Genomic DNA, 10,658 nt, shown 5'->3' with positions numbered 1-10,658 from the left:
TTGAACATATATATTCTTGGGGATTTCAGTCTCGATCTCTCTCTCTCGATCATCTATATATCGTTGGTGGCCCAAAAAACACACATATATACGCATGCACTTTATGCGTAAAGGCGCGGGTGCCTCTAATAATGTGTGTGCGCACTCGATCGATGATCCCTAAACCTTAAAAAAACCCCTAAAACCTTAAATCCCTAATCCCTAATAATCCCTAATCCCTAAACCCTAAACACCCTAAACACTAAACCCTAAACCCTAGACCCTAAACCCTAACCCTAACCCTAAACCCTAGCTAACCCTAAACCCTAAACCCTTGATCCTAAACCACCCTAGACCCTAAACCCTAACCCTAACCCTAACCCTAAACCCTAGCTAACCCTAAACCCTAATTAAACCCTATGTATAGGCCAACGACACTTAAGTGTGCATCGAGCAGGCCAGGGGGTGCCTCGCGGTCCTCTAATTAAATTAAATGTGCCATGCATTAACCCTAAACCATATATATGTAACTAACCCTAGCTAATCAACCCTACTTAATTAAAACACATAACCCTAAACTGTACTAGCTAGCTATAACCCAATCTAATAAAAACATGCTCTATATATAGCAGCTAGCTAGCAAACCGTAGATTAACACCAATTAAAATATACATGGCCTATATCAATTTTAATATATATTTGAACATATTCTAGGGGATTTCAATCTCTCTCTCTCTCGATCATCTATATATCGTTGTTGGTGGCAAAAAACACACACGTACATATATACGCATGCACTTTATGCGCAAAGGCGCGGGGTGCCTCTAATAATGTGTGTGCGCACTCGATCGATGATCCCTAAACCTTAAACAACCCTAAAACTCCCCTAAACCCTAAACACCCTAAACACTAAACCCTAGACCCTAAACACCCTAAACACTAAACCCTAAACCCTAGACCCTAAACACCGTAAACACTAAACCCTAAACCCTAAACCCTAAACACCCTAAACACTAATTTAACCCTAAACCCTAGACCCTAAACACCCTAAACTAAACCCTAGACCCTAGCTAAACACCCTAAACACTAAACCCTAAACCCTAAACCCTAGCTAACCCTAAACCCTAATTAAACCCTATATATAGGCCAACAACACTTAATTGTGCATCAAGCAGGCCAGGGGTGCCTAGCTCGCGGTCCTCTAGTTAAATTAAATGTACCATGCATTAACCCTAAACCATATATATAACTAACCCCTAGCTAGTCAAACCCTAGTTCATTAAAACACATAACCCTAAACTATACTAGCTAGCTATAACCCGATCTAATAAAAACATGCTCGGTCTATATATAGCAGCTAGCTAGCAAATTAAACGGTAGATTAACACCAATTAATATATACGACATGGCCTATATCGATCATATGTTGTATAACATCTCCCTGAGATTCATTAATTAATTATATAATTATCGATGATAAATTAATTAACTTGAATTTTGAGAAGTTCTCTCGAATGAAAACACATTTGATTAAGTTTCCTCTTAATATATATATAATTAGTGTGCATGCATGGCCTACCATGCATGCATTCGTGCATATATTTTAATATATATTTGAACATATTCTTGGGGATTTCAATCTCTCTCTCTCTCGATCATCTATATATCGTTGTTGGCCAAAAAAACACACACATATACACATGCACTTTATGCGCAAAGGCGCGTGTGCCTCTAATAATGTGTGTGTGCGCACTCGATCGATGATCCATAAACCTTAAACCCTAATTAAATAAACCCTAATCCCTAATCCCTAAACCCCTAAACACCATAAACATTAAACCCTAGACCCTAGACCCTAAACCCTAACCTCCTAACCCTAAACCCTAAACCCTAATTAAACCCTATATATAGGCCAATGACACTTAATTGTGCATCAAGCGAGCCAGGGTGCCTTAGCTCGCGGTCCTCTAATTAAATTAAATGTGCCATGCATATATATATGTGTTTAATTTGGGGATTTCAATCGCTCTCTCGTATGTAGATCTCTCTCTACCTCTCTCTCTCTGTCTCTCTCTCTCTCGTTAATTGGTGGCCAACAACACACACATGCACTTTGTGCGCAAAGGCATGCACCTCTAATAATGTGTGCGCAGTCGATCAATCTAGTTTTGATTAATCATAGCACACAAATAAAGAAGTTGTATTTGAATCCACACAACCTAATCTAAAACACATAACCCCTAACATGACCTAATTAATTAACCCCTTCTCTCTACCTAATTAGTGGAAATTGCACAAAATCAAAAGGGGTCCCTCACTAATTGTGCATATCTGCTAGATTGTGATAAACTTTTGCCCCATATATATTTGGTGGATGGGTGCATCTTGGCATGTAAAACAATTAGTGTTTGCAAATGGCGTTGTCAAAATTTATGTACAAATGATTTCTTTCCATCCAAAGTGCATAAAATGGGAGTTTTAATGAAGAAAGTACAAATAAAATAGCTCAACATGCTTCCACACCCCGATTTCCACACGAAGTAGAGCTTATTTAAAGGATAATTCCAGAGTTTTACTATTTTTCAAGCAACTTTGCTAATTTTCCCCCACTCACATGACTTTATGTCGATTTAACGAAAATATGGCGAATTTAAACTACATGGGCGGGATAGTTTGAATTGTGCGCGCGGCAATGGGAACCGCCTATTCCTCAACCTTGTGCACGGCAAATTACACACGCAACTCCATTAAACGCCACCTACCGACCTTAATTATCACCCCGGCGGCCCGGCCGCATGACCCCCCACCCACCCCTACACAACTTATCCCCGTCCGTGCAAAGAGCTTCCCCTCCCCATCCCGTCCGTGCGAAGAAGAAGCTTCCCCTCCCCGTCATTATTCTCGAGACACACCGGCGGTCAAGTTGATCCACGGTAGGGCTGCTATCTCTAGCTCAATCATGTATCGGGCAAGACGGCCTAACGATTTATATTTTCTTGATGCTGCTAAAAAAATTCGTCAGTATGCTCGAACTAATTGGCACTTTATAGTTTTCCGCTCGATTTGTCATCGATCAATTTATTCATTTGCGTGGGCATATAGAGTCAGTTCTGCACTCGATCCGTTAATTTGCTGAAATGCCATGGCAGAGTTTTGTACACGATCTGTTTGCTAAAATGTCGATGGGCATTTTTTGTTTTGTACTCGACATGATTGCTGAAATGCATAATCATGTTGTATAGTTTTGTACTCGATGGATATACATTTCCTACTTCGCCTTAAATTAATCACCAACCACTGTATCTCATAATTAAACAGATGGACAGAACTTGGATACTGCATGGACACTTATGTTCCCCTTCATATATAAATGGTGTTCAACCCTTTATGGGGTTTATTAGAGCTCATGAAGGTCACAACCTGGACGTGTATTGCCCGCGCTGCACATGTATGAATGGTGAGAAGAGGCCTCACCCTGTAGTGGCAGATCATTTACACATTTTTGGGATGGACCGCACATATGTTAGGCGGATTTAGCATGGTGAACCATATAATGATCCTTTAGCAGGAGAAGCAGATCTTGCTCACACTGTATGTGTGCTGGCATATGTAGTTAATTATTTATATTGATGCTGCCGTTGTTTCAATCAATAGTTTGCATTGTTGTGCAAGGTTCTGTACTCAAATTTAACTTGTTGCAGATGGATGGACGGGAAGGAGAGAAAAAGCGCTTGCTTCAGGAAACAGGTTTCAGCTCTGGGACATGTGCTGTGCCAGATGAGAAGGTAAATATGTAAAACGGCATTTGTTCAGGTTGCATCCCTTAGATGTTTGTCTAATCGGTTGATGTACTAATTGCAGAAGCATAGAGTTGAAGAGGTCTCTCAGTTTGATGGGAGATTTGAAGATGAATCTCAGTTTGATGCACCTGTGGATGGTACTGATGACGAGCCTTTCATAGACGAAGGTCCTGCACCTGAGATTATCCAGCCTACATAAGGAGGCCGTGGACCGAGTACACAGCTTTGCGTTGAAGTGGATGCACGCTCGAGATCATCAGGGGCGTGCGGTTAGTCTCAAGACCACCCAGCCCTGATGCACCTGTGGATGGTACTGATGACGAGCCTCTCATAGACGAAGGTCCTGCACCTGAGATTATCCAGCCTACAGAAGGAGGCCGTGGACCGAGTACACAGCTTTGTGTTGAAGAGGATGCACACCCGGAGATCATCAGGGGCGTCCCGGTAGTCTCAGGACCACCCAGCCCTGATGCAAAATGTTGAGCTACTTTATGATTCGTACTCTTATGTTCTGGTGCTGTAGTATGTTATGATTTGTACGCCTTTGGCGCTAGATTAAGCATTCAGTGGATGATCGCGTTGCAAAATTCGACACCCACACAATCAGTTCATCGTATGAGTAGTAGCACAATTACTTCTACAGCGATTCCTGCCAGCGCATTAGTTGGTAGCATGAAACACTTTCAGGTACTCCTCGATTCATATTAATTGACTCAATTCTGTCTAGATATGGATGTATCTAGATGCATTTGTTAACTAGACTAACAAACTTGAGTCGCTTAATATGAATCCGTGTAAACCGCCCTTGATCCTCGAGCAGCTAGTTTATTGACTCTGGACTCCAAGCCTCTCGCGGCAAGCCATCGACGAAGCTTTGACCAGATCTTGGCCCGCAATTTTTTGTGTGTGGCGAATAGCAAAGCTTTGACCAGTTCCTCTCGGGATGAGCTTGCACGGTTGCCATGAGCACTTTCCGGCGGAACTTCCTCTTCAGCGCCCTCAAGCCGCTGCTGCGAGACAGCACGCAGTGCCTCGAGGTGGACGGAATTCTGGATCTCAGGGCGGGGGGTCCGCATCGTCCGGGAACGATCTCCAGCGGGTTAACGAGGACATGCATGGCGGCCAGGGGATTTGTTTTTTTTTGGTTTGAGCTTGGGATTTGGGGTTTTTTCGGATAGGGGAGGAGGAACCGAGGAAGAGGAAGGAACAGCCGCGTGCTTGGCGCGTGGCGGTGTGCTTGAATTTCGAATTTTTGTGAAATGTTTCATTTCCCCGCTACAATTCGGGGGTTTCTTGACGCGCCAATGCGTCCCGCCGGGCAGCTTCAAGTGAATTTGGGGTGCCACGCTATGGGCCCTAGTTTCAGTGAGACATGTAATGACTAGTCACATCAGTAAGTTCACTGTGTAATAAAATATGTTACCCCTCCCCTTTATGTAGCACCCCTTCTCTCCCGATCGAGTGCCGATTACCGACGGATGCAAGCCGCTAGCTCGATCCCCTCCTTTCGCCTCCACCGTCCAGGCATCCAGCTTGGAGGGGCAAGCTGCATCTAGACCAAGCGGATTAGGTAGGACTAGTAATGTTCTTTCCTTTCTCGAGATCGGTTCTTTTTTCTCTCCTCGATATCTTGCGCATCTCTTTCCTATTCTGGGCGAAGGGGTGTCTTTCTGGTCACCCTCGAGCTGGGAGTGATTGATGGGGGTGGGGGGAGGGGGCTACCTTTGCTTGGATTGGGGTGTTCTTCCTTTATTTGTCGACATTTGCAACCTTTGTAGTTTCTGCTGATCCTCACTTTATCTTTTGTCAGCTTGTACAGGAAAGGTAAGACCTCGGCGGTGGGGGCAATGGAGTGTAAGGCCACCACGCATGTGGGCAGTTGGCTGAGCCTGAGCTGCGTCCCCGGCCCCGCGAAGCAGGTACTCCGTTTGCTTATCCACTCTTTACCTTTTAAGTGTCTCTCTGCATCCTCAATCTGTTCCTGTTCTAGAATATGCTTAAAGTAGCACATGTCTTCAGGTGTTTGTGCGTAAAGCCTCTGTGACACCATGCTCTATATTCTCTGTATCAGGTTGGTACCTCCAGGTTCCGTGCTGAGGCTATGGGGAACGAGAATAGCGCCCCACCTGCTGCAGGAGCATGGCCCGATCTGCAGCACAAGAAGCGAAATGCCATCGCCGAGCTGGGCAGGGGACCGCCTGTGGGGTAATTTTTTTAACCAACTTACCATGATGTAGTCTGAATCTGATACTCCCTCAGATCCAAATTAATTGACTCAACTATACTCAGATACGGATGTATCTAGATGTGTTTTAGCTCTAGATACTACTGCCTCCATCCCAAAGCTTTGGGCTTATATTATTTTTAGAAAGTCAAACTATACCATGTTTGACTAAGCTTTTACCAAAAATCAGTAACATGCAAAATACAAAATTAATATCATTAAATAGATAATAAAATATATTTTCCTACGGTATCTACACAGTATTATATTTGTTGATAGAATGTTCTAAAATTTTGGTCAAACTTCTTGTTTTGATTTCTCAAAAATAAATAAGGCTTAAGCTTTTGGATGGTGGTAGTACATTCATATCTAGACAAAGCTGAGTTAACTAGTTTTTTGTCTGTCCATAGCTAGTGTTCACGCTGCAAAAGGCTAAGAGCATCCACTATATGCATCAGTCTATCTCATACAGTAATTCAATATCACTGCTGAGGTCTGCCTTTTGTTTTGCTATTCATATGCAGATTGAAACTTTAGGGCCTTTACTCAAAAGGAAGATCAAAACTGCTGGTGATCAAAGCTGCCGCATGTTGATGCCGCCCCATCTTCTAAATGCCTCTACAAGCACAAGGCCACGCGCCAGCTGGGTGGTGATCTTTTAATGAATATGGTATATTTTCTTAATCCACAAAACATGCCTTGATTTTTCTCTGTTTATTATCGGTTTTTTCTATGCTTGCCAAAAGTTTACAACAACAACAACCAAGCCTTTCAGTCCCAAACAAGTTGGGGTAGGCTAGAGTTGAAACCCATAAGATCTCGAAGCCAAAAGTTTAGAAACACCAAATTCGTTTGCTTACAATCATCATACAGTAATGTTCATCTACTCCAGTTCCCCTAACCCAACAAAAAATGATGTTAATTACGATTTTTAGATTAAAAGAGCACCATTAGGCGCTGTTAATTACGACTTTGAGATTAAAATGTCATTTGCAATTGTTAATTACAATTTTGAGACAGATGGTTAGTTTAACCTCGATCTCTTCTGCTCTCCATTTATCCCAACCGAACAAAAATTTAACCATTCCATTCCTCTGAAATGGAACCATTCCATTCCATTCCACGCTGTTTCAGAACCGAACACACCCTTGCATTGTTGTGAACTGTTGTCCATACACGGCCATACCCTTCCACTTACATCCAGCACTATATGCATCAGTCTGTCTCAGAGTCATTCAATATCACTGCTGAGATCTGTTCCCATTCTTATGCAGGCTGAAACTGATGCGCCTTTACTCAAGTGGATGCAAAATGAGGCTAATGAGGCTGCTGTGAGGACGATGGTGCCGGCACCATCTTCCGAAAACCTCTACAAGCACGAGGCCATGGGCCAGCTGGGTGGTGACCTTTTAATGAATCTGGTATATTTTCTTAATCCACATACATGATTTCATTATTATCTGTTTAATTACTGTTGGCTTTGTCTAATGCTTACCAAAAGTTCAGAAACACTGCCTTTGCTTACAATCACCATACACTAATTTTTCACTTTTCAGTCTGTCTCATCCAGTATATAAACTGTTGATTTTCATTGGCTTCTTTTGTAATCATTTGTATTGTTGTCAACTGTTCTCTATGCACAACCCTATTCTTCCACTTACACCCGCACTATTTGCATCAGTCTATCTCATAGATTTATTAAATATCAATGATGAGTTCTGTTGCTATTCATATGCAGGATGAAACTTCTGTGCCTCTACTCAAATGGATAAAAAATGATCCTGATGAGGCTGCTGTGAAGACGATGGTGCCGCCACCATCTTCTGAAAACCTCCTCAAGCACAAGGCCACGGGCCATCTGGGTGGTACCCTTTTCAGTAAGATGGTATATTTTCTTAATCCTCATACATGATTTGATTTTTGTCTGTTTAGTGCCGGCTTTGTATAATGCTTACCAATAGTTCAGAAACACACACACCTATTTTTACACTTACATCCAGCACTATATGCATCAGTGTCTCATAGATTCATTTTATATATCACTGCTGATGTCTGTTGCTCTTCAATTTTCATATGCAGACTGAAACTGCTAACCCTTCATTGGTCAAAAGGATTGCAACTGCTGCTGATGAGGCATCTGCAGAGGCAGCCACCAAGTTACTGTCAGCCCCACCTTCTGGATGCTTATATAAGCTCAAGTCCAAGGACCAGCCGGGCCGTAACCATCCAAGGGTTCGGGTATATTTTCTTAAGCCACATATACATTCCATGATTTATGTCTGATATTATCACCGGCTCTGTCTAATGCTTTTTGGAATTCGGAAACACCAAATTAGCATGCTTATATTCATCATACACTAATTTTTCACTGTTCAGTTTGTAACATAGTGTTATGCACTCGCTTGTCAACATTTGCATTGCTCTGAACTATGCACTTTACACAACCTAATTCTTCCACTTACATTCAGCGCTACGCACCAGTAGTACCTCCCATGTTTCCTTCACCATCCCGATGCCGAGCTTGCGGGAATATGGCAGGCCCATGTACATACCCCGCATATAACACCTCCTATGGCTCTATCTACCTTTCTAGTAGCTCCTTCACAAAGTTACAGGTATGTATTCTCAGTGGTTTAGCATGAATTGGTATATAGTAAAGTCTTGTTTTTAGTCTTCCTGCTTCTTACATTTGTATCAATTTTCACATGCAGAAAGTACCTTGTGAACTTCGTCCAATGATTAACCAGATGTGTCCGCATGAAGGGTCTTTCACTATGCATGGCAATGGCAAATTGATGAACACCTACACGGTCTATAAGGTGTATGTCTACAAGACGCAGGCCATCACATATTTGTATGGACATGATTGGAGAAAGTTTGCTTTTGACTACGGTCTGAAGAAGGGCGACGAGCTGAGGATCAGAAACTCAAACGGGCAGATATATGTAATCGCTACGAGTTGGAGACACTTCCAAATATATAATATGTAACTTTTTTCTACTCATATCTTTTGATAACTGTTTACGAGCAGTTGTTCTAAACCATTCCCTCTGTTCTAGCTTGCTGGGTTTAACATGATCAAAGCTGCATCCCCGATGGAACATGAGCGGATGTCACAAAGGGCAACCACACCAGCACCGGCACCGGCTTCCCACTCTCCTGCATCAGCACCGGTTCCTGTACCAGCTCCGTTTACTGCATCTACCCAGCAGTCCCCTACATCAGCATTGGTTCCTGTAGAGGCCCCATATACTACACCTGCCCAGCAGGCTTGTGATACGTCTCCGACGTATCGATAATTTCTTATGTTCCATGCCACATTATTGATGTTATCTACATGTTTTATGCACACTTTATGTCATATTCGTGCATTTTCTGGAACTAACCTATTAACAAGATGCCGAAGTGCCAGTTCCTGTTTTCTGCTGTTTTTGGTTTCGGTAAATCCTAGTAACGAAATATTCTCGGAATCGGACGAAATCAACGCCCAAGTTCCTATTTTCACCGGAAGCATCCAGAACACACGAGAAGGACCAGAGGGGGGCACTGGGCCCCCAGACCATAGGCCGGCGCGGCCCAGGCCCTGGCCGCGCCGCCATATGGTGTGGGCACCCCTTCAGCCCTCCTGCGCCGCCTCTTCGCCTATTTAAAGCCTCCGTCGCGAAAACCCTGAGGCGTTGGACGAAAACCACAGAAACCTTCCAGAGCCGCCGCCATCGCGAGGCCAAGATCTGGGGGACAGGAGTCTCTGTTCCGGCACCCTGCCGGAGCGGGGAAGTGCCCCCGGAAGGCTTCTCCATCGACACCGCTGCCATCTCCACCGCCATCTTCATCACCGCTGCTGCTCCCATGAGGAGGGAGTAGTTCTCCATCGAGGCTCGGGGCTGTACCGGTAGCTATGTGGTTCATCTCTCTCCCATGTACCTCAATACAATAATCTCATGAGCTGCTTTACATGATTGAGATTCATATGAGTTTGTATCACAATTTATCTATGTGCTACTCTAGCAAAGTTATTAAAGTAGTTCTATTCCTCCTACACGTGTGTAAAGGTGACAGTGTGTGCACCGTGTTAGTACTTGGTTTATGCTATGATCATGATCTCTTGTAGATTGCGAAGTTAACTATTGCTATGATAATATTGATGTGATCTATGCCTCCTACATATGCATGAAGGTGACAGTGTGCATGCTATGTTAGTACTTGGTTTAGTCTTTTGATCTATCTTACACTATAAGGTTACTAAAATATGAACAAATTGTGGAGCTTGTTAACTCCGGCATTGAGGGTTCGTGTAATCCTACGCAATGCGTTCATCATCCAACAAGAGTGTAGAGTATGCATTTATCTGTTCTGTTATGTGATCAATGTTGAGAGTGTCCACTAGTGAAAGTCTAATCCCTAGGCCTTGTTCCTAAATACTGCTGCGTTACTACTGCTTGTTTACTGTTTCTTGCGTTACTACTGCTGCAATACTACCACCATCAACTACACACCAGCAAGCTATTTTCTGGCACCGTTGCTACCGCTCATATATATTCATACCACCTGTATTTCACTATCTCTTCGCCGAACTAGTGCACCTATTAGGTGTGTTGGGGACACAAGAGACTTCTTGCTTTGTGGTTGCAGGGTTGCATGAGAGGGATATCTTT

The sequence above is a fragment of the Lolium perenne genome, chromosome 1 (genome assembly GCF_019359855.2).
Source record: "Lolium perenne isolate Kyuss_39 chromosome 1, Kyuss_2.0, whole genome shotgun sequence".
Lineage (NCBI taxonomy): Eukaryota > Viridiplantae > Streptophyta > Magnoliopsida > Poales > Poaceae > Lolium > Lolium perenne.
This window is presented reverse-complemented; position numbering follows the sequence as displayed.